Here is a 23,106-nt window from a genome sequence, read left to right as displayed (position 1 = left end):
GTCCGCTGGCCGGGTACTGGCGAACACAAGACATCATCCGGGAAAGTCTTGCTTTATTCTGGTATACGAGGTGAAATTGCTACTCGAGAAAGAGGAGGAGTCCTACTGAGCCCAAGGGCACATGCAGCCCTAATGCAGTGAGAATCGTTGAACAAAAGAATAATCGTTGCCAGATTTAGAACACGGGTTAGGAACCTTACAGCAATCCAGTGCTTTGCGCCAACAGATGATGCCGACATGCAGGAGAAAGAGAGTTTCTACAGCCAGCTGAACAGTGTGGTTGAGAAAATCCCAAAAGGGGACATCCAATTCCACATGGGCGACTTCAATGCGAAGATTGGCTCAAACAATGCGGATCTTGAACGTGTAATGGGACGCCATGGCCTAGGCGGAACAAGAGAGCCTGGACTAACTCCCTAGCCGAACAAGGTGAAACCGACGCCGCCAATGGTGATATCCGTTTGTTGTACGATATTTCTTGCCGCCTTAGTGGTACCAGGATGAATACGACATCATTTGCTAATGCAGAAAATGCACATAAGCACGGGTTGTTTGTACTAACCTAGCGTGTTTATTTTGTTTCACATTCCGTTTTCCCAACGATTATGACCGAAATCCGATCGTCTGAGGCCTGCCATTGCCAATTTCGAGCACTACAGCGAGTGAAGTCTGACAATTGTACGGCGCAAAACAAATTTACGGCAAACTGAAAGATAATCGAATCGCCACTAGATATGTACCAAGTTTTAATTCAACCGATCAATCTCCCAAGTAGCACACTTTAGGTCCATTTAGTTGCAGCAACCGGATTACGACTGAAATCAGTCATATTTCGGTTACCACAACAACTCTGTAACAACCGTGCTAGTAGGGCTGCGTATATTTTACACGAAAATTGATTTGATTCCAAAGTTGATCAACAATATTGCCGGGTAAACAAAATTTCCCTGATTGAATTTTGAAATTCCCTGATTTCCCTGATTCAAAAATGAATTCCCTGATATTCCCTGATTTTCCAGGTTTTTTCAGAAAATCGACACCCTGGATCGAAGAATGAAATAGTCACTGCTTGCAAGTGCGAACTAAATCAAACCACCAAAACAATAACAAAGAGCAGGGCGGCCAATTCCTACAAGTTTTAACATATTTAGGGTTGCCAGTTGTTCAAATTAAAAACTAACCCCGTTAGTTTGCATGAGCAATTGTTCAAACGAACGGGGGTCCACTGTAGCAGTAGCAAGAGAATTCGTAGGGCAGTATCAGGCGGGCTTTATGGGGGCCCGTGCTACTACGGATCAAATTTTTACTCCTCGACAAATCCTGCAGAAACTTCGGGGAGAACGTCCAAATACGCAACTAAAAGTTTCTTATCGAACCGAGACGCTGTTCGAGAGCAAATATGACCACGGCTCGACCAATATGAAGTTAATGTTAGCCACTAAGTGCACTGGAGTGTTAAATTCGTACGATTATAAAAAATATTTTGAGCGGGTGATTTCAGAAAATTATGACCACAAAAGTTTGAATTCGTTCAATTATGTTCCTCTTCAGCTGATCGGCAAAACTAAACAATGTTTACATTTTTACACTCGAACAGCATGGATGTTTCCATAGTAACTCCATCAGAGCAAACCCGACGTACCTGCTATGAATGTATGTCAAAAGACTGTGCCCACTTGTGCCCCATACCCGCCAGTATCGCTCGTGGAAAGCTGGATAGAGGTCAGTAGACCTAGAAAAATAAATAAATCTAGACAGATTTCTGTTGAGGGCTGCATCCTCATCCTCGCAGTGGCCTGCGGCTGTCTCACTCTTAATCATCTAGTGTTACTAAAGGTAGTTTTTGGTGGTATTGTTATTGACTAATGTCTTATGGAGTCTTAAATTTCTCGAATTGGATTAGTTTCTGAGTTACGCAAAAAACCTGTTTTATTTGTATGAGAGCCCCCTCTTCCAGAAGGGGAGTGGTCTCAAACCACCATAGAAAAGTCTTGCCTCCAAATGTTCGCATATGCCAAATATGGTTCTATTTGCTTGATTAGTTCTTGAGTTATGTGGAAATTTGTGTTGCATTTGTATGGGAGCCCCCCTCTTAAAAGGGTAGGGGTCTTAATTCACCATAGAAAAAATTCTTGCCTCCAAAAACACTCACATGTAAAATTTGGTTCCATTTACTAGGTTAGTTCGCGATTTACGAGGAAATTTGTATTTTATTTGTACCCCTCTTAGAGGGAGAGGGGTCTCAATTCACCAATGAAATAATCATGTCTCGTTAAACCCTCACGTTCCAAACTTGGTTCCATTTACTTGATTAGTTCTCCAGATATGACGGAATTTGTATTAGGTCCCCTCCCCCCTCCTAAAGAGGGGAGTGGTCTCAATTCATCATACCAACAATTCTTGCCCGCAAAAACCCCCACATGTCAAAATTGATTCAATTTGCTTGATTAGTACTCGAGATATGCGGAAATTTCTATTTCATTTGTATGGGAGCTCCCCCTCCTAAGGAATGGCCGGGGGGTCCTAATTCATCATAGAAAAAAAATTGCCTCCAAAAACCCTCACATGCCAAATTTGGTTGGAAGTATTTTTGCTTATAAAAGTTAAGTGACACTCCGGACCATTGGGGATGAACTTATGGCATTAACCACAGTTAGGCTACAATAGGCTTAAGCAGCTTATTTCCCTCTCTGAAAATAGAAAGAAACACTATCTACCTAACTACTAAAGATATGTTGACTGGACATGGATTATTTGCTTAGATGAATAACAATGATCATAATTATAAGGAATAATAAAATGTTGGTATAAATGCAAATAGATAGGAATAGGAAAAGCAAATAGATAACCGGTGAAGTTGAAAACGATCTCACCGGTATTTAATTCTTCGTCATTAATCTGCCGTCATCCGAGGCCGTGAATATGTCCTGCACAACATTATCACCAGCAGCTTCGTCGACAGGTTTCCCACCGTGATCTGTAGGTTGTCTGCAATAGCGGATTCCATAAGAGAAGCTGATACAGCAGCCAATGACGAAAGCCTCTTCGATGCTAATTGGCCTAACGATTTTCTTCCATAACTGGAAGGGCGTGATGAGGCTCCGTAACTAAGTACGACAGGTCGGAAAAAAAATCAGGATTCTGAGACTGTCGAGTGGCATCCGCTGTTGGCAATGGAAACAATTTGCACTTCAATAATTATTCCTTATTATTACGTGGAATACTTGATCAGTACCTTTTTCTGTATCGGCTACCGCTGGCACAGTCGTAAAAAATACACAATTGCACTCGACTTGCCTAAATTTTTCCATTTTTGCACAAAAAACATAAACACACGGAAAACCACAGCGAACCAGCTACAAATTTTTGCGAAAAAAAAACTGATAGCGGAAAAATCAATTTTGAGTAGTTTTTGCACAGTGACAACATTCAATTCTACTCATTTTTTGACAGCTCCATACAACGGTTTAATAATGAGTAGTTTCAACTCAGACACTGAGTAGCCCTGTCTAAGCGTGTAGAAAATATGGCATCCCTGCATGTCACGTCCTGTCCTGGATGTTTATGTATATAAGTTTTATCTATCTTCACATCTGACTGAAGGTTTTTATGCAGAAATTTCGTGGAACTACTTTTTGGTGCCTCTGTTAGACTGAAATGGTTTTTAGTGATTCAAGGAAAGATCCATCAAAATATTCTAAGCTATGTGGAGTTTGTTGTAATGAAAATTGTATAAAAACTGTCGAGGTAAATATATAAATGTTTTGAAAAGATATCGGTCAATTACTATTTATCATTCTATAAGTTTGAAATTTGTCAGCATTATTTATTGATGTTCTACACTTTTAGGTCCAAAAATAAGCATTGATTGATATGGAACACACTAAATCTGTAAAGGTATGAACCGCTATTAATTTATTTGTGTTCCGTGAATATTTTGTAGTTCTGTTTGTGATATGGTTTATTTACTAGTAACGAACCCTTGGATTGTCGCACACAATTTTAGTAATTATATATTATATATTTATTCGTTTATATCGCATACGCAGCTAATCCTTATCAAGTGATTTTTTGTAAGTTATGTTTTTGTTATTGTATTTAACCTTCCTAGTGCATTGGGGTCGTTTTCGACCCATCGGCATACTTACAAAGCTTGATACTCAGTAACGGTACGAGCTAGAGACTTGAAATTTTCTGACTTTTCCTAACTTTGGAAAATTAGCATTGTGGGGGAGTTTCAGCTTTCAGCGACATCTAGAAGAGCCACAGCAAAAAAAGTTACATATTATGCATTAAGGGTCGAAAACGACCCAAGTTTTGAAATTGCTCTCATTCATCCATTTTCAATCCGAATTTCGTTTTCTTTACCTCGTTTGAAAGATATGGCCAAAAACTAGCACCCAAGGTATGTTGGGGAATATTTGTTGACTGATGGCCACTTCTGCGTCGGTTCCGGAACACCCACTACCAGGTCCCGGGGAACATTTTTATATTTTGAGATAATTCATTTTGCGGCACATCAAATCACATTGGCTCGATAAAATAAGACTAGTGGAAGTACAATGGGGACATTTTGGACCCGAATAGCCACTTCCCCATCGGCTACGGAACATCCGGTACCTGGTTTTTGAGGCCATTTTTGAATTTTAGGATGATTTCTATTGCGGCACGTCAAATTTCATCTCATTGATAACATAAGACTATTGAAAGTATAATAAACACATGTTGAAGGCAAATGGCCACATCAGCATCGGTCCTGGAACATGCGGTACCCGGTTTTTGGGGACATTTTTGTATTTTAGGATAACTCAATGCGACATATCAAATCACATCGACTTGATAAAATAAGACTGATGGAAGTAAAACAATGTCATTTAGAAGCCAAATGGCCACTTTACCATCGGTACTGGGTCATCCGGTACCAGTTTCGGGGGACATTTTTGGCTTTTGAGATAATTCACCATGCGGCACCTCAAATCACATCGCGTTGATAAAATAACAACAATGGAAGTATAATGTCTATAAGTATATACCGTGGACCCCCGTTCTTTTGACCATTTTTAATCTGAACACTTTTTAATTTGAACCCCGTTGGTTTGCACGACGTGCAAATTAAAAATGGTTCAAATGTCATTCTCAGCATGACATCATTTGTTTATGCAGACAATGCACATAAACACGATTCGTTTGTACTGACCTAGCGTGTTTAATCGGTTTCACATTTCGTTTTCCTAACGATTAAGAGAGAAATCCGATCGGAAAATGCAATATTCGCACTTGCAACTGCCAACTAAAACAAACCACCAAAACAATAACAAAGAGCAGGGCGGCCAGTTCATACAGGTTTCAGCATATTTCGGGTTACCAGTTGTTCAAATTAAAAAGTAACCCCGTTAGTTTGCATGAGGAATCGTTCAAACGAACGGGGGTCCACTGTAATATATAATGTATAATGGAAGTATATAATGTATAATGGCGTCAGTCGCATATAATCCGGTACCCGGTATTTATAATGAACCGTAAAACGGGGTAACTCGGGGCAGATGAATTACCCTGTAATCCAAAAATGTCCCCAAAACCCGGATACCGGATAGTCCGGAACCGATGGTGAAATGGTAATTTTGGCTCCAAAATTTTTCCATTGTACTTCCATTAGTGTTATTTCATCAAGCCAGTGTGATTTGATGTGGCGCATGATGAATTATCCTATCCAAAAATGTTCTCATAAACCGTGCACCCGATGTTTCGGAACCGATGATGAAATGGCCATTTGTCTTCAAATGGTCCCCATAGCTCTTGTAACTGTTTTACAGGGATACCTCGATATAAGACAATTTATAATTTCTAAAAGTTGTCTTATATCGAAATTGTCTTATATCGAAACATGGTTTTTTCAAAAAAAATTTGCATTAGCGGTCGCCAGTTTTGCTCTGTGTTATGTGTTTACGGTTTTTGAACTATTTATTATTGTTTGAACTATTAGTTTTTTACTATGTTTGGGGTTATTTTGAAATAATGAACATCTTCATGGCACCGATTTCAGAATGGAAAATCAGCTCTGGTATCGGTATCAGCTATGTCAAAGGGATTTGTTTCGATATAAGACAAAATTGTCCTATATCGAATTGTCTTATATCGAGGTTGTTTTATAACGAGGCTGGCTTATATCGAGGTATACCTGTATTTGATCAAGGCGTGATTTGATGTGCCGCAAGATGAATTATTTCATAATCCAAAAATATCCCGCGGAACCAGGTACCGGATGTTGCGGAATCGATGGTAAAATGGCCATTTGGCTTCTAAATGACCTTATTTTATTTCATTATTTTCAAGCCGATGTGATTTGATGTGTCGCAAGATGGGTTATCCTAAATACAAAAATGGCCCCAAAACCCGGGTACCGGATGTTCCGGGACCAATGCTGATGTAGCCATTTGCCTTCAAAATGTCTTTATTATACTTTCAATAGTCTTACGTTATCAAGCTGATGTAATTTGACGTGTCGCAAGATAAATCATCCTAAAATTTAAAATTGTCCTCAAAAACCGGGTACCGGATGTTCCAGAACCAATGAGGAAATGGCCGCTTGGGTCCAAAATGTTCCCATTGTACTTCCATTAATCTTATTTTATCAAGCCAATGTGATTTGATGTGCCGCAAAATGAATTATCTCAAAATATAAAAATGTTCCCCGGGACCTGGTAGTGGGTGTTCCGGAACCGACGCAGAAGTGGCCATCAGTAAACAAATATTCCCCAACATACTTTGGGTGCTAGTTTTTGGCCATAGCTTTCAAACGAGGTAAAGAAAACGAAATTCGGATTGAAAATGGATGAATGAGAGCAATTTCAAAACTTGGGTCGTTTTCGACCCTTAATGCATAATATGTAACTTTTTTCTAATGCATTAGGAAGGTTAACTTGTAAAAAGTTGCACAAATAACAGTCACTGTTACTGTCACTTAGGCTGTGAACCATTTCGCGAAATTTTTAACTTTTTGGTTAAAATTTGACAGTTCGATGGTTATTTATCCTTGAGTGGTTAAAATCCACCCCATCGACATCTCTATAACGAGCTGCAGTAAACGTCAGCGACAACATGTCCTGGGCTCAAAATTTGACAGCGGGCCCAAATCAGACTGCTGGCAGTTGAGTGAAACGCAGTGCTGACATGCTATCTCATTTTCGCACACACGAGATGTTGGCAGCGAAAACATGGTTGCCTGCCGATGGGTTGTTAAAATCAGTTCAGAATGCGAACCATTTCATATTTGTCGACTAACATTTGAAAGGGGCGGATAAGCCAACTGTCAAACAGAACGTGTGAGAGTTATTTTTTCCTGGAGCAGCATAGCAAAATGAACTCTCACTCTTTCTGTTTGACAGTTGGCTTATCCGCCCCTTTCAAATGTTAGTCGGCATTTGACGGATTGATAGTTATAGACCAAATCATCATACCGTCAATTGACAGATACTGGCGCCCTTGTTTACATTTTGGAAAACTTTCCTTTCCATTTATAGCGAATGTAGCGTGTTTTTCAACATTTTACAGGCATAATGGCTTTAAAATTTAGTCCTAATGCTGTTTAAACTCGGTTTAAACAACAAACTTGCCGTTTAAACAGCCTCAACTTTTTTTGACTCTGCGGTCTGTTTGTAAACAAGGGCGCCAGTATCTGCCAGATGACGTCACCTTGATTTGGTCTATTTTTGCTCAATGAGAGCATATAAGGTGAGGATGAAAATATTGTTTATTCTGTCCGAGTTAAGGTACCAGTACACTGTTTGCTTTATCGTCAAATTTTCTTCCTGTCAGAATTTGGGCAAATTTTGGTATTTGACAGACATATTTGTCTTGCCCAGTACACTGTTTGTCAAATTTGATGTCAAAAATTCGATCTGAGACGTTACCCGTGTTACAAAATCAAATAAATTTTGACATATTTTGTGGGGCCAGTACACTGTTTGCAAAACAGCATGAAATTCGTGAGATTATCAAATACATTCGGCCCGAAAATGTTTGCGCCAGCAGATTTCTGTGCAGATCAAACAGAGCAAATACGCAAAAAAGTACGCTCGGAAAGTGACGCTATTCATTTAACAGGAAGCTGAAAGCCATTTTAATTTTTTTAAACACGTTTTAATACAGGCATTATTATTAATTCAAAATAATTAATACAAATTACTGCGGTATGAAAAAATGCAATTTATATACACTGAAGTCGCTTTTTACGCGATTTTTTACGCGACTATTTTCACGCGGTTTTCGGAATTTACGCGGTTTTTTCGCGGTTTTCGGAATTTACGCGGTTTTTTACGCAGTTTTCGGAATTTAGGCGGTTTTTTACGTGGGTTTTTTTACGCGGTTTTCGGAATTTACGCGGTTTTCGGAATTTAGGCGGTTTTCGGAATTTGGGCGGTTTTCTGAATTTACGCGGTTTTGATTTACGCGGGACGTATCCTTCGCGTAAAAAGCGACTTGAGTGTAAATTCAATTTCTACATTTAGTGATGTCTGGTAATTTCTCGATTAATCGATTACAGCATGGAATAATCGAATAATTTGTATCCGAATACTGCCGGCACGAGTAATTCATTAATCGAATAGTTTAAATAAGATTAACCCCTCTAAGGTATACATCATTTTTAGCACTGCAAAATTCACTAAAATGGTCGTAACTTTTTTATCTTTCAATATTTGTTCACCAAATTTGGGGGATTTCCCGAATATCTTTTCTATTTTCATAATGTCTATAGATAATGGCCATATGTCTTATGGCCCCGGAGTTATTCCGGAGTTCTTTGGGGGACCGCGACATGGCTTTTTAGATAAAGTTGCCAAATATTTAAAATTTGTTTGAAATCTGTTGATTTTTGTAAATGTATCATCGACTGTGGACATATCAGTTAGTATGCCACACTTACGAGCCATGGCGCGCACCATCCGGATCCACGTCGAATTTGCACTTAGTTCTATCCAAAAATATATAAACTTGTTACCTTAGAGCTTTCCATAAAATTAATTGCGGTCGAATCCATTGAATCTAAATTGGTTTGTGTAAAAAGCCAAAGCCATGGGTTTATACCGTCTTTATGCATTACCCTTCTTTATCGACAGACTTCGCAGCCGGCTGTTAGAATACAGGAAAATTACGGGCCAGTGCAACGATCCTACTGACTCTAACTAGCAAGCCCCGCCTAAACTCAAAATATTCTGCACATAACTATTAGTAAATTTCCATATTGCTGATTGCAAGGAAAATTGTACCCTCCAAAGTGCGAAATCGCTCATAAAAGTGCGATCCTGCATTAAATCGTTTTGGTATCTTCGGCGCACTTTTTCGTTACATTCCAAGCAATAAGTGCACCTAAGAGACCGAAACGATTTAAGCCAAAATAGCACTTTTAAGAGCGATTGCGCACTTATTGATTAGACAATCTTCCTTGCAATCAACAATATGAAATTCCATATGATTATCATGAGCCACATATAAACATAATCCTCCCAGAAATACACATAAAAATTATACTCGTATGAATAGTATGTGCTAATTTATCGCTTGCACATAAATGATAACTGTTTGGCACATAAAAATCATTTACTGGGCACCTCGCAAAAATCTATATGTGGGACACACAGAAACTATACGAAAAGTTTTCTCAGTGTAGCCGAGATTCGAACATACGACGATTGGCTTGTTAGACCAGCATCGTACCTCGAAGCTAACTAGGCGGTGCTAACTGGTTTGTGTATGTGACATAAAATTGGTTTGTGTGTGTGTGTGACGCCTATGCTTGTATATGCATATGTACATGCGTGCATACATATATACGTAAACATAATGACAAATATATTTTGTTCTTGTCGAACTGAGTTGAATGACAGTCGCCATTATGGCTCGAAGAAGCTGATGGATATATAAATGCATATCCAGCTTTTTACATGCCATAATGGTGGACGGCGTTCGTTATATTTGAATAGCATTTCTGACATTTCCTAAATACATGGCACGTTTTCTTTCCGCACGTTCCGTTAGTTTTAACGTGAACGTGCGCAAAGAAAACGTGCGATGTAATTACGAAATGTCAAAAATACTGTCCACATATTACGAACACACTAACACAGATTATACGGTTCACCAATAGGGCTTTTGCTACACACACATGCAAGACATCTGTTGGGCACACAATGCATATTTTCCTATTCGATGCAGCAAAAACGTGCTGGATAAAATTATCATTTTTTCTAAAATTATTAATCATTTTAAAGTAATTAATAGTTAAAGTTACCGACAAATGTTCCCTGAAATATATGCTGACTTTTGGTAACTTGGGTTTCGGTGAATTCGCGTTAAATCGGTGTCCCAAATATACTGTTTTTTGAAGCAGTATACGGCATAGGCCAAGTTGAAAGTAACGGAATATAACAATGGTTTTAGCATAATAAATTGCTTTTTTAGCCGAAAGCAACTACCTGCTTTTGATATTTGTTTAGTTTTATCCCGCTAACATAGGTCATAGTTACATTTTTGATCATTGCTACCGCGTCTTAGCTTATTTGTTGAAAATAATTTTTTTATTTAGTAAACAGATATATTACCTTGCCATTTGTATGAAGCAATTTGTAATTTCTGTTTTAAATGAAGAAAATAAATCATTTAAAAAATTTTGCTCTTCTCAGCCCGTGTGTTTTATATGGAGCTGTCACTTTTGCCTGCCCAACAGATCTCCAATACATATGTACTCTGCAAACACCCTATACGGCTCGCATACTCTGTGAAAAAAATATCAATCAATCCTGCATAGAACAATACTAACGTGACTAGTAGGCCCTGTTGTGATAATAGATACGATATTTTGATAAAATCATGCATTTTCCATTTTGGACTTATGGCCAACATTTTGCATCAAATACTCCTATGTGCGAAGTAAAGCTGAAATATTTAGACGAGTCGAGGAATTTCGTTTAGACGAGATTTTGAATGACAAGTGCACTCAAAACAAGAAGTCGTCAAAGTTCTTACTTATTGGTAGAGTTTTAGACCAGAGCGTAGATGCCAGGTTTTGCTCGAACGATTGTTCGAACTTCCACTTCTGTTCTGTGCTGATACCGTCCGTTATTATGTCAGATGGTGTAAAAAGCTGGATAGCGCATCACTGTGCGATTACAGCGCACTACTTGCGACACACAAAACCAGAATAAAATTGAATGTCACACAGCTATCCACCTATTCGCGTGCGTAATGACGGCTATTGGATAAAACTTTCGGAAAACGTTAGCATGCTTTTGGCAGCTTTGTTCACGTTAAGTTAATATTTCCAGCCTTAATTGTCGTTGTAGAACTTTCAAGCATACGTGAGCGAAGTTCCCAAAAGTAAATAAACATTGTCGAAAAACGTACCCACTAGCCGCCATTAAGCGCGCGAAAAGGTGGATATGCATACAATTATTGTTCATATTTTCTAGTAAATTATCCATGTTAACAGAAACAGAATATAGCCTTTCGATCCTGAAATGATCGTTTACATGCTGACTATTTACTAGATTTACTAGAATAATGTTTCACATATGTAGTATTATATACGTGGTAGTGCCTAATTTTAGAGGGTATTTAAGGTGAAATTAGTCGTCATCGATTCTGCCAATTTCAAAAGCAGTTTTTTTGTTTGAAACAAAAATTCTGTTAATGAAAATATATTCGCTGTGTTCAGATTGGCAAGAAGAAGGCAGTATTTATATTTTTACCACCAGACCCCAGCTATTGGGTCCAAAAACTGCTTTCGAAATTGGGCTCTCCGACGAAAAGTTAATGACTGCTATTTTCCCGTTAAACAAATCATGTTCGAAAAACAGGTATATTAAGTGATCTCCTCATTATTCATAATCTTTTTAACTTTTCACTATTGATTTAATAATGTCCTGATTTATTCCAGTGTCATTTCCTTTGCAAAACTTCCTTTCTGCACGATTTTTCCTGTACCAAATTCTATTTTGACAGCAGTTCAAATAATAAACATTGTGAGCTTTTTTGATAAGTTTCAAGCAAACAAACCGGCGAACAGCGCAAAATGTTGCGAAAACAAATTTAATTTGATGAAAACAGTGTAATGTTTTACAAACCGCCAAATTTTATTGGAAAAGCTCGGCGACATTTTGAAAAATAAAATTTGTTCGAATATTTGGTTGGGTCAGTACACGGGTTTTCAAATTTATTTGATGAAATAGATCAAATATTGGATGATTCAGCAAACAGTGTACTAGTACCTTTAGAATTGGATGAATTTTTGATGTTCATTTGCTTTTATTTGATAGCTAAAATTCATCTCATTTCAACCCAAATTGTTTGAACAAATTTATTATGCGATAAGCATCCATACCAATGTAAAAAAAATCCAACGAAAAATCAGTGAAACACGTCGAAGCTCTCTTCCTCACCTGTGCATATCTCATTGGCTCTGAAGCGAACCATCGAACTGTCAAAACCTTGGTCAAAACTAACCATCAGGGATGCCAGGTGATTTTTTGAAAAGTCTTCACGAATCAAGGAAAAATGTCTTCATTTGTCTTCCTTCGGCTTTCCGCCCATTTAAATTGCATGGTGAAGACATGTCTTCAAGTGAAGACATTTCACTTTTTTGCAACAAAAATGTCTTCAAAATGAAGACATGTCTTCACTTCTGGCATCTCTGCTAACCATGCTCCCGAGCAGGGTTATTTTCGACAAACCATCGAACTGTCAAATTTTAACCAAAAAGTTAAAAATTTCGCGAAATGGTTCACAGCCTTAAAGTGTTTAAGAGACGTTAAGGTGCGTTTAGACTGGGCTATTTCTTGGCAACATGTGGAATGCAACATGCGGAAAGCGACATGTTGCTAGTTGTTGCTAAGCGTTGCTTCTGTCGCCACCTGAATATTTGTTATACGTTGCTATGTTGCTTGGAAACATCGCGCAACAGTTTGGAAAAAGTTGCATGCCACATGTTACCAATCTAAACGCACCTTTATATTGTTGATTGTGTTGTCGTGAGCAACATTTATTTGGCAAGAGATGGTCTTAGCCGGTGGTGGTGTTTTGCCAACATTCGTTTTCCGACTAGGTCGTACTTGCAAATTGGATGTGATATTTACTCGTGCTTTTAACTAAATTCACTAGATACTTTATTACTTTAACTTTATTAAAAAAAGTTACAATTGTCGTCTTAAGGCTACGCGTTGAATAATCGATGGATACTTATGTAAAGCATCCCAGAAAAATATACTTATATACTATGTCCCTTTAGATACCAGACTTTTCTTCAAATATCCATAATCTTCATTTGAAGATAGAATTAACAAAAGGGCGAATGTCGCGAGCGTAAACAAACCGAGTGAGGGTTGATTTTCCTATGCTGGTCCAGCAAAAAATAACTCTCACTCGTTTTGTTTACGTTTGCGACATTCGCCCTTTTGTTAATTCTATCTAGATTTATTTTCCTTGTGGAGTCTAACGGGCGCTTATTCTAAAACACTATAATTGTTTGAACACTCCTCATTGCGTCCCCAACAAACACCGAAGCTGAATTAAAATGCTACTGATTTGGTTACAGCTGATTTAACTCTGAATACAGGTGGTAGATGCTGAATAAATTTAAGCAAAGGCCTCTGTATTCTATAAATGATTAAGCAGCCAACGAATGCGCTGTAAATCAGCTGCTTCACATAATAGTGTCACAAGCAGATTAGGTGCATCTTCAACCTTTCGATAACCCGTCAATATTCTCAATAATTGTGCTATACTAACTGAATAAACGATTTGTCATCTTAATAAACAGCCCTCCCACGAAACATTTATGCGGTGATTAAATATTTTAGCAGCTATTATTATTCAGCCATAGCTGAATATGCATCGAATAAAATTTGTGTAAACAATTCTACAATACTTATTCAGCTGAAATTGGAGAACTTATACAACCTACACTCAAAAAAATGGACACGTCGCATCCACGTGAAAATTCATGTAAACTTCTGTACAGCAACTTACGTGAACTTCATGTACTAGTTAATGGGAAAATTGATAAAATTTACCGGGATCGCACGTAGACTGGTTAGTATGAGTGCGAGTTACCAACAATTCACGTGAATGTTACATGAAAAGTTTGTTGGATGAGAACTTGACGTGCTGATTTTTTTGAGTGTATTTCGCTTGAGGCAGAAAAAACACTTGTTAAGCGATCATATCGCCCTTTATATAACCCCCGTGCGCCTTGTTTCCACCTTTGCGCAAATTGGTTATTTAAAAACGCGCAAAAGCCTCTATTAAGCTCCATTACACTCAAGTACTTTTTTTACACGGTTTGTTTTTTCGATTATTAAGAACGGGGCAACTCATGGACCATTCATTTATTTCTCAATACATTTGGGAGAGGCCCGACATTTGTCACGTAGTTTGTAAATGGTCCCTCAGTTGCACCGTTCTTGAGTTATTGAAAAAAACAAACCGTGTAAAAAAAGACTTAAGTGTACAGCTTCGAAAGCAGCTATTAGCAAGCCCGATGCTTGATAAAATCACCAAATTTACATGTTTAAGAGCTAAAAAAAGGTTTTTATTTCTAATACTAAACCGTAGTTCAGCCACAGGTAGAATAAATTCAGCTATAAAACGTTTGATCAGCCTCAAATTGTTTCTTGGGTAGCTGCTTTCAAAGCTGCAATGGAGCTTAATAGAGGCTTTTGCGTGTTTTGAAATAACCAATTTGCGCAATGCTGTCAATTCTATTTTTATGCTTTTTCAGTCGCTTAATCAACGTCTCATCAACCTTTATGCAGCCAAAAAATAATCTATTTTTAAATTTCAAAAATGGAACGCGTCATATTTATTTTGCTTTGGCGTCATAAGCTATATTTTAAATTTCGAATAACTTGAATTCGTATATGCAAGCTAACTAAAAATGCATGTCGTCATCTTTCGGGAATTGAACCGCCATCTTCTGAAATTAAAAACTTTCCAATTAAATTCTACTGTTTATATTTATTCGTGACATACGTATTTCGCCTACGACATGCAGGCTTCATCAGTGTCTGTTTTCGAAAAATCTTGTATACTGGATCGCCTTAAACCAACTCGTAAACAGCAAGAGCAATTGCTGTTGACGAGTTGGTTTAAGGCGATCCAAACTGCATAAAGTAAACAATCAAATGGTGTTTGACCAAGCGTTGTTTAAGCTACTTTAAGTTTTTCCAAACCAGCTTTCCTCCAAAGCTGATAAACAAGTTTGATAGTGGATTTTTCTGCTAAACAATTCGCTTCTAAACAGCCATAAACGTAGAACCGTTTTACGGTTGCTTAAAGGTGTTGGAGTGGCTTTATAAACCAGTAGACACTTTCATTAGGCTCACAGTTTTCAAACTACTTTAAAGCTGCTTAAGGGTGTTAAAGTGGCTTTACAAACTAATACCAAGCTTTCATTCGGTTTACAGCACACATACTATCAGATCATAGAGTCTCGCAATTAGACTGGCAGCAAAAATATATGTCAGTTATCGACTTATCGGTTGCTTCAAGTATAAAGATATTTTCACTGTCTGTTCTGCAGATGCAGATGGGACGGATCATACGATGAGTGCTTATGGATCAGAGGATGGCGGTTCAATTCTCGAAAGATGACGACATGCAATTTTAATCAGCTTGCATATACGGATTCAAGTTATTCAAAATTTAAAACATAGCATACGGCGCCATAGCAAAATAAATATCATTATCTTTTTGAAATTTAAAAATAGATTATTTTTTGGCTGCAGGTTGATGAGACGTTGATTAAGCGACTAAAAAAGCATTGCGAAACTATTTCTCGTCCTAAAAATAGAATTGACAGCATTGCGCAAATTGGTTATTTTAAAAACACGCAAAAGCCTCTATTAAGCTCCATTGCAGCTTTAAAAGCAGCTACCCAAGTTACAATTCCAGGCTGATCAAACGTTTTTTAGCTGAATTTATTCAACCTGTGGCTGAACTATGGTTTAATATTGGAAATAAAAACCTTTTTTCAGCTCTTAAACATCTAAGTCAAGCTTCGGGCTTGCTAATAGCTGCTTTGGAGCTGTAATGTTAATAGAGGCTTTTGCGCGTTTTTAAATAACCAATTTGCGCAAAGCTGGAAACAAGGCGCACAGAGGCGATATAACGGCTTAACAAGTGTTTTTCCGCCTTGAATAAAATAGGTTGTATAAGTTCTCCAATTTCGGCTGAATAAGTATTATACAGTTGTTTACATAAATTTTATTCGATGCATATCCAGCTATGGCTGAATAATTATGGCTGCTAAAATGTTTATTCAGCGTATAAATGTTTCTTGGGTCCTAACGATAAAAAGAGAAAGAAATTCTAGATGCGACAAATGGGAGTGGCTTAATCTTTCATACCCAGATTCCTTTTTATATTCTGATTTTCCTACTCCCGATCAGATGGATCGTTCTGCTGGCGTGTGTATTTGATTACATCGTTGGCGCGTCTAGCTAAGCAGCTTGTTTGCTCTACCTTTACAAGCGATAATGCCTCTAGCTAAGTTGTTTATTTTTAAGCATTCCGCTCTAGCAGCGACATTCCGGGGCCCGTAAATCATCCTAGATTTACTAATTAATTTGTTAAATTTTTGGATATAAATATGCTTCGGGTGCAGCCGGCAGATTGGACTCCCTTGGTGCACTTTCAATATGCAGACTTATTTCATTGGTTTCATTCTTCTGGGCCAGCCTTCTCATTGAATCTTGGTGGGACAAGAAGCTCGTTAGTGAATCCCAAAATGATGCTATAAGTTGCCAACTGAGACCGTATATCTATACCTATAAAGAAGGATTTCTGTCTGTCTGTCTGTCTGTCTGTCTGTCCGCATGTTCCTTATAGAATCGAAAACTACTGAACCAATCGGCATGAGAGTATGCATGTAGAGGTTTTTTGGGGCCAGGAAAGGTTTTAGTGATGGTTAGAATCCCCTCCTCCCACTAAGAGGGGGGGCTCCCATTCAAATGAAACACAAATTTCTGCATAACTCGACAACTAATCAAGCAAATAGAACAAAATTTGGCATGTGGGTGTTTTCGGTGACAAGAATTTATTCTATGGTAAATTGAAACCCCTCCCCTCTTTATAAGGGGAATTATAATTCCTCTCCTCTTTAAAAGGGGGGGCTTCCATACAAATTTCCTCATAGCTCGAGAAATAATCAAGCAAATGGAACCAAATTTGGCATGTGAAGGTTTTCGAGGGCAAGAATATTTTCTATAGTAAATTAGGACCCCTCCCCACTTTAAGAGGGGGGGCTCCTGTACCAAAGAAACACAATTTTCCTCATAACTCGAGAAGTAATTAAGCAAATGGAACCAAATTTGGCATGTGGGTGTTTTTGGAGACAAAATTTTTTTCTATGATGAATTGGGACCCCTTCCCGTTTTAGGAGGGGGGGATATTATACACATGAAATACAAAATTCCTCATAACTGAAGAACTAATCAAGCAAATGGAACAAAATTTGGCATGTGAAAGTTTTCGAGGGCAAGAATATTTTCTATGGTGAATAAGGACCCCTCCCCACTTTAAGAGGGGGGGCTCCTATACAAACGAAATACAAATTTCCTCATAACTCGAGAACTAATCAAGCAAATGGAACCAAATTTGACACGTGGGTGTTTTTGGAGACAAAAATTTTTTCTATGATGAATTGGGACCCCTACCCACTTTAGGAGGGGGGGCTCCTATACAAATGAAATTCAAATTTCCTCATAACTCGAGAACTAATCAAGCAAATAGAACCAAATTTGGCATGTGGAGGTTTCTGGAGGCAAAAATATTTTCTATGGTGAATTAGGACCCCTCCCAACTTTAAGAGGGGGTGCTTCTACACAAATGAAATACAAATTTCCTCATAATTCGAGAATTAATCAAGCAAATGGAACCATATTTGGCATGTGGGTGTTTTTGGAGGCAACCATTTTTCTATGATGAATTAGGACCCCTTACCTTTTTAAGAGGGGGGCTCTCATACAAACGAAATACAAATTTCCTCATAACTCTAGAACTAATCAAGCAAATGGAACCAAATTTGGCATGTGGGAGTTTTAGATGGCAGAAATTTTTTCTATGGTGAATTACAACCCCTTCCCCTTTTAAGAGGGGAGCTCCCATACAAATGAAATTCAAATTTCCTTATAACTTGAGAACTAATCAAGCAAATGGAACCAAATAGTCCCAAATAGGAACCAAATAAATGGAACCAAATAGTGGTAGTCTCACGTATATGACTATCTGTGGTATACCATCTACCACCGATTCGAAATTTGGCAGGGAGTAAAGGTGTGCAATCAATTTGCGTCCCTCTAATTTACAGAATTCTGGTCACATGCGATATAAACATTGATTTGTTATTATAACTTACTGGTATCTCTTGATAGCAGTTTTCTTCCGGCCTGGGCATTACGTAAACTAGTTTACACTCCAAAATGTGTAAAACTTTACCTGCTACAACGGCCGTATATCCGGACCGCTTAATTATACTAGAAACGAATTCCGTAGGATTTAATCGTGCTAATGTTAAACTTGTTTCCATTAGCGTTTTATCGACTTTACATATTTCAGTCATAACTGTATTGTAAAGTTCAGTCATGCTCTGACCAATATAATTTCCTACGATTGTTATTTTTGAGTTGAAGTATGTAAACAAGTCAAAATTTCTACCTGATGTAGATCGTATAATAAAGGGAGAGTTGAAGCCAACTACTTCTACTATTAATATTCGTGGGTGATCAGTTGTAAAACCAACATTACCACAAATTTTCGTTTGCTCCCTAGCACGAATAGAAAACTAATTCGACTTGGAGATTGTGCTGTAGATAACATTAGTCACTTTACAACCTTCGTATTTATTTTCGTTTTTAGTTTTGTCTACTGTACCCTCGTATATAACTTCGAACTCAGTTTCTTCGCATTATTTATTAAAGTTTAAGTCCCAGGTGATGTATGGCGCGTCGTTAATAGTTGATTAATGATATTTAGTCAATTTCTAAAGCATTTACGTTCAATTTTTTCACATCAAAAAAGGGTCTCGATTTTGGCACGGTTTCGATTTTGGCAACATAGGCGACACGCATTTGTTGCCAAATTCGGATTCCCACTGTAGTAGTATCTTAAAATGAAGGCTAAATTATAATTTCCCGAATAAATTTTCCATTTGATTTCTTGCATGTGACGTCACATAACTTCATACCCCCCCTCCTCCCTTCGTCACAAATCGTCACGATTAGGTCAACCCCCCCCCCCTCCCGTTATAAGCGTGACGTACTTTATGGATGACCCCTTATCTGAGTTTTGTCAAAACTTAAGCTAATTTATTTGGAAAATATTGGACATTATTCGTTCATGAAATTTTTTTTTGATTCCTACCATTTTTACGATGTTGCCTTAGAGAGTTAAGCAGGGATAACCACTTTAAATAGAGTTTGGAATATTATCTTCGTAACTTATTCCGAAGTTCCAATATACCCTACCATGGGTAGGTGGTTTGTCGCGCACTTCGGCAGACTCCTAAACTTAATTCCGCATGTAGAATGTAATATAGTTTAAGTTAGATATATGTGTAGTATGTTGTATAGTATTGCATAATTTAGCTTTATGTGTAGCATGTGTCTCGTAAAGCGGAATGGAGCGAAATTGAACGGATTTGATTTTAAATTCAATCCGTTTGGGCCGAAGCACCGGGAGGGCTTACTCAGTTCCCTAGATGAATTGCTGGTATGCACAGAAATTTCTCTAGAAAACTGAAACCAAATCCTACCCACCATTCATGAGATTTTGACTTACTCATGAAAATTGAAATTTATCGCTAGTTAGAACGAACGAGTGTTCAAAAATGATGTGATGTCTTTATTTGCGTAATCGAGACATTTTCTATGAGATTGCCATAGAATTTGTGGCTGTTATGCGATTATGGACAGCACAGCACTGAAAAATATACACACACGTACATGTATACATGTGTATGCATGTATGACTGTGCATGGGTGTATAGGTACGAATGAATATATGTTTGAGTGTTTTATGGTGAGTCGGAAATTCTTCTTATACCTACGCTGCCAAATTACAATTATTAATGGGCAGGAAGTTATAGTCAGTAGCTGTGTTTCCTGTGTCAGTTTCCTATGTTATTACTATTATTACTAATATTGCTATCGTTGCTGTTACTGTCACCTCTATTGTATTTTTACCTTTGTTATAGTATATAACAAAGGTTTAGAAATTGGTCGAAAAACACGAAACTGATCCGAGGCCCGGAGGGCCGAATCACATATACCAATCGATAGAGCTCGACGAACTGAGCAATGTCTGTGTGTGTATGTGTGTGTGTGTGTGTGTGTGTGTGTATGTGTGTGTGTGCAGCTCATTTTCTATCGCCTGTTTCTCGGATATGGCTGAACCGATTTATGCGTTATTAGTCTCATTTGAAAGGTATTATTGCCTAGTATATCACTATTGAATTGCTTCGTGGTCCGATGTTTCGTTTAAAAGTTATAAGCAAAAATGTGAAAACTACGTGACACGGTTTTCTCTGGAACCACACAACCGATTTCAATGATCTTAGTACCAAATGAAAGCTCTTACTAAATTATAAAAATTTTCAGGAAGTTTTATTGAAAACAAATAAGTAGTTTAAAAGTTAGGCTTAAAAACGTGTTTTGACAAGGTAATAATTATCGCCTGTTTCTCAGAGATGGCCAAGCCGATTTATGCGCTATTAGTCTCATTTGAAAGGTAATATAGCCGGATAGATCACTATTGAATGGTTTTTTGATTGGACTTTTAGTTTGAAAGTTAAGAGTAATTGAAATTACACGTTAAAATTTACAATACTTTATAGCGCTTTTAACCACGATAATTTATCTAGTTTCAATTGTTTTAGTATTAAACGAGAGGTCTTAACACTGCAAATGTATTTACCAAATTTCATAAGGATTGGTTCTACTGGTCAAAAGATATTTAAAAATGATTGATGAAATTTATTCAAGAAAACCTTAATGACCATACCTTTAATTGGACTAAACATTTAAAACAGAATAATATAGTAAAAATGTGTAATTTTTCAACGGATGTTTCTTTGCAGCAGTTAATTAATAAAATATAGCACATTTTCTTACACTTTTAGGGTGACCGTGAATCCACCTAATAGGGTGACACAAATTTTTATTTTTTTCATGCGTCCAAAAAAATAGCGTCTTCACAAAAATTCTAGAACACTAAAATAAGCAACTTTGCTGCATATAGTAACTATCTGTCTCTTAATCGTTGCGAAATTTAATGATTTGTTTGAAGAAACCACTTTAAAATCAAGCAAAGCAAAGCCATGGGTGTAAACGTTCTTCAGAACTTGACCCTTCTTTATCGACAGACTTCGCAGCCGGTTATTAGAGTACAGGAAAATTACGGGGCTAGGGCAAAGATCCTATTAACTCTGTAGCGACACCGATCAGTCGAGATTCGAACATACAATGACTGGCTTGTTAGGCTAGCATTGTACCCCGAAGCTAACAGCCACTTTAAAATCAGATCTGCTCAAAAATTCGGTATACGATGTTTTCATTGCTTTCCTATATTCTATAAAGTAATTTATAGCTTAAAATACACTCTGAAAATTGTTTATCGCTAGGATGCATATGGATGATAACTAGCACAGCGTTAACAAACAGTTGAATTAAATTCCGAAGACGTGTCGATTTCTTAATGATCATTTCCAGCTCAAAACGCTAAGCGCAAAAAGCCAGTTTTTACTCGACTATTTTCGATTGGAATTGGAATTTGAATGTGAAAATAGTTTCTTTCTAAACCTAATATTTGACGAGCAGCATTCCAAAAGGTCTCTTTGCGACTCGTCCCTTACGGTTATTACGGCGGCATAAATGCACTTGAATGCGTCTATTTTGCATGAAACGGTTACTGGTGTTATTGGAAAGCTTATCCTTTAGAATAATTGGGTTGAAATCTATTTATGCCGCCGTAATAAGCATAAGAGAAGAAACGCAAAGAGAATCTCTCATTTGCACATTGGACCTTTTGACATGTTGGTCGAGATTTCCAGGTTTATCTGTAAGTAAAACATAAAAAGGTTTGACAAAACGGGTCTTTTTTAAAAAGGAGGTACTACCACTAATCATACCACTTATGGAGGTATCAATCGGCACCAAATCTAAGATTTTTGCTTTCTGACCTAAAATGAACAATCTGACAAAATTTGGTTCAAATCCGTGAAAGTCGATTACACGGTTATCGGATACTTTGTATGTGTTGACTCCAATAGATAATTTTGAGATTTCACAACTGAATAACTTGAGAACGGCTGGGCCTAAGAAACAGTTTATATAAGAATTTAGTTCAAAGTGATGCGTATATAATTTGACTCTGTCAGTTTTATGAAAATTACAAATTCAAATACAAATCAAACATAATATTTTAACTGAAAATGCCTATGTCAAATGACATATAAGATGGTATAACAAAGGTTCCTTTCACCACTAGGTGGATTAAATCGGGTTTTTTGGATGTAATTAATTATAATTATTATTTTCTTATTTCCCTCCTTTATTAGAATGATTTGCCTGTCTTGTGACTAATCGCGTTAACGGTATTCAACTAACAACATAAAATGATCATGAATGACGCTGTTTGTCTCCCAAGGGCCCTCCTAATGCTGATGAGCCTCTGTCGGAGAGTGCATCAAGTCGGACGGTGGCAACTCACCGGCGGCCTGCTCCTCTCCATTCTTGCTGCTGTCGTCGCGGTCGGGCTTAGTGGATCTCTCGAAAAGCTTTATAGCCTCGATATATATTTTGCTCTGTCCATTGCCCAATCCTGGCAGACTTCAACTGGAATTCCATTTCTAACTAAATCTTTTTAGAGTATAGCTCTTCAAGTAAAAACAGGTATTCGATTCTCTGGTTGATTCAAGCGATAGTGAAGGGTTGTCCTCAATATACTATCATTCCCACTTCCTAAAATATGGTCGTAGTACATAATATATGGCCATGGTATGAGGATTTTTTCGATTCAATACCATCTTCACAGAATTATCAACTTCGTTAACATCTTATT

The 23,106-nt window shown here is 37.6% G+C and overlaps 1 protein-coding gene across 4 annotated transcripts in view; it reads left to right on the top strand.

Moving 5' to 3' along the window:
• Positions 1-3,560: 3,560 nt before the first annotated feature.
• Positions 3,561-23,106, top strand: part of LOC128746333 (beta-1,3-galactosyltransferase 5-like) — a 157,801-nt gene continuing 138,255 nt past the window's right edge. For all 4 annotated transcript variants that reach the window (XM_053843401.1, XM_053843393.1, XM_053843387.1 and 1 more), the window contains exons 1-2: positions 3,561-3,747; positions 3,850-3,897. The gene's annotated coding sequence lies outside the window, so the exon portion shown is untranslated. The remainder of the gene's footprint in view (positions 3,748-3,849; positions 3,898-23,106) is intronic.

This window comes from Sabethes cyaneus, chromosome 1, assembly GCF_943734655.1.
Source record: "Sabethes cyaneus chromosome 1, idSabCyanKW18_F2, whole genome shotgun sequence".
Lineage (NCBI taxonomy): Eukaryota > Metazoa > Arthropoda > Insecta > Diptera > Culicidae > Sabethes > Sabethes cyaneus.
The sequence above is the reverse complement of the archived record's forward strand: the minus strand, read 5'-3'. Positions and strand labels throughout refer to the sequence as shown.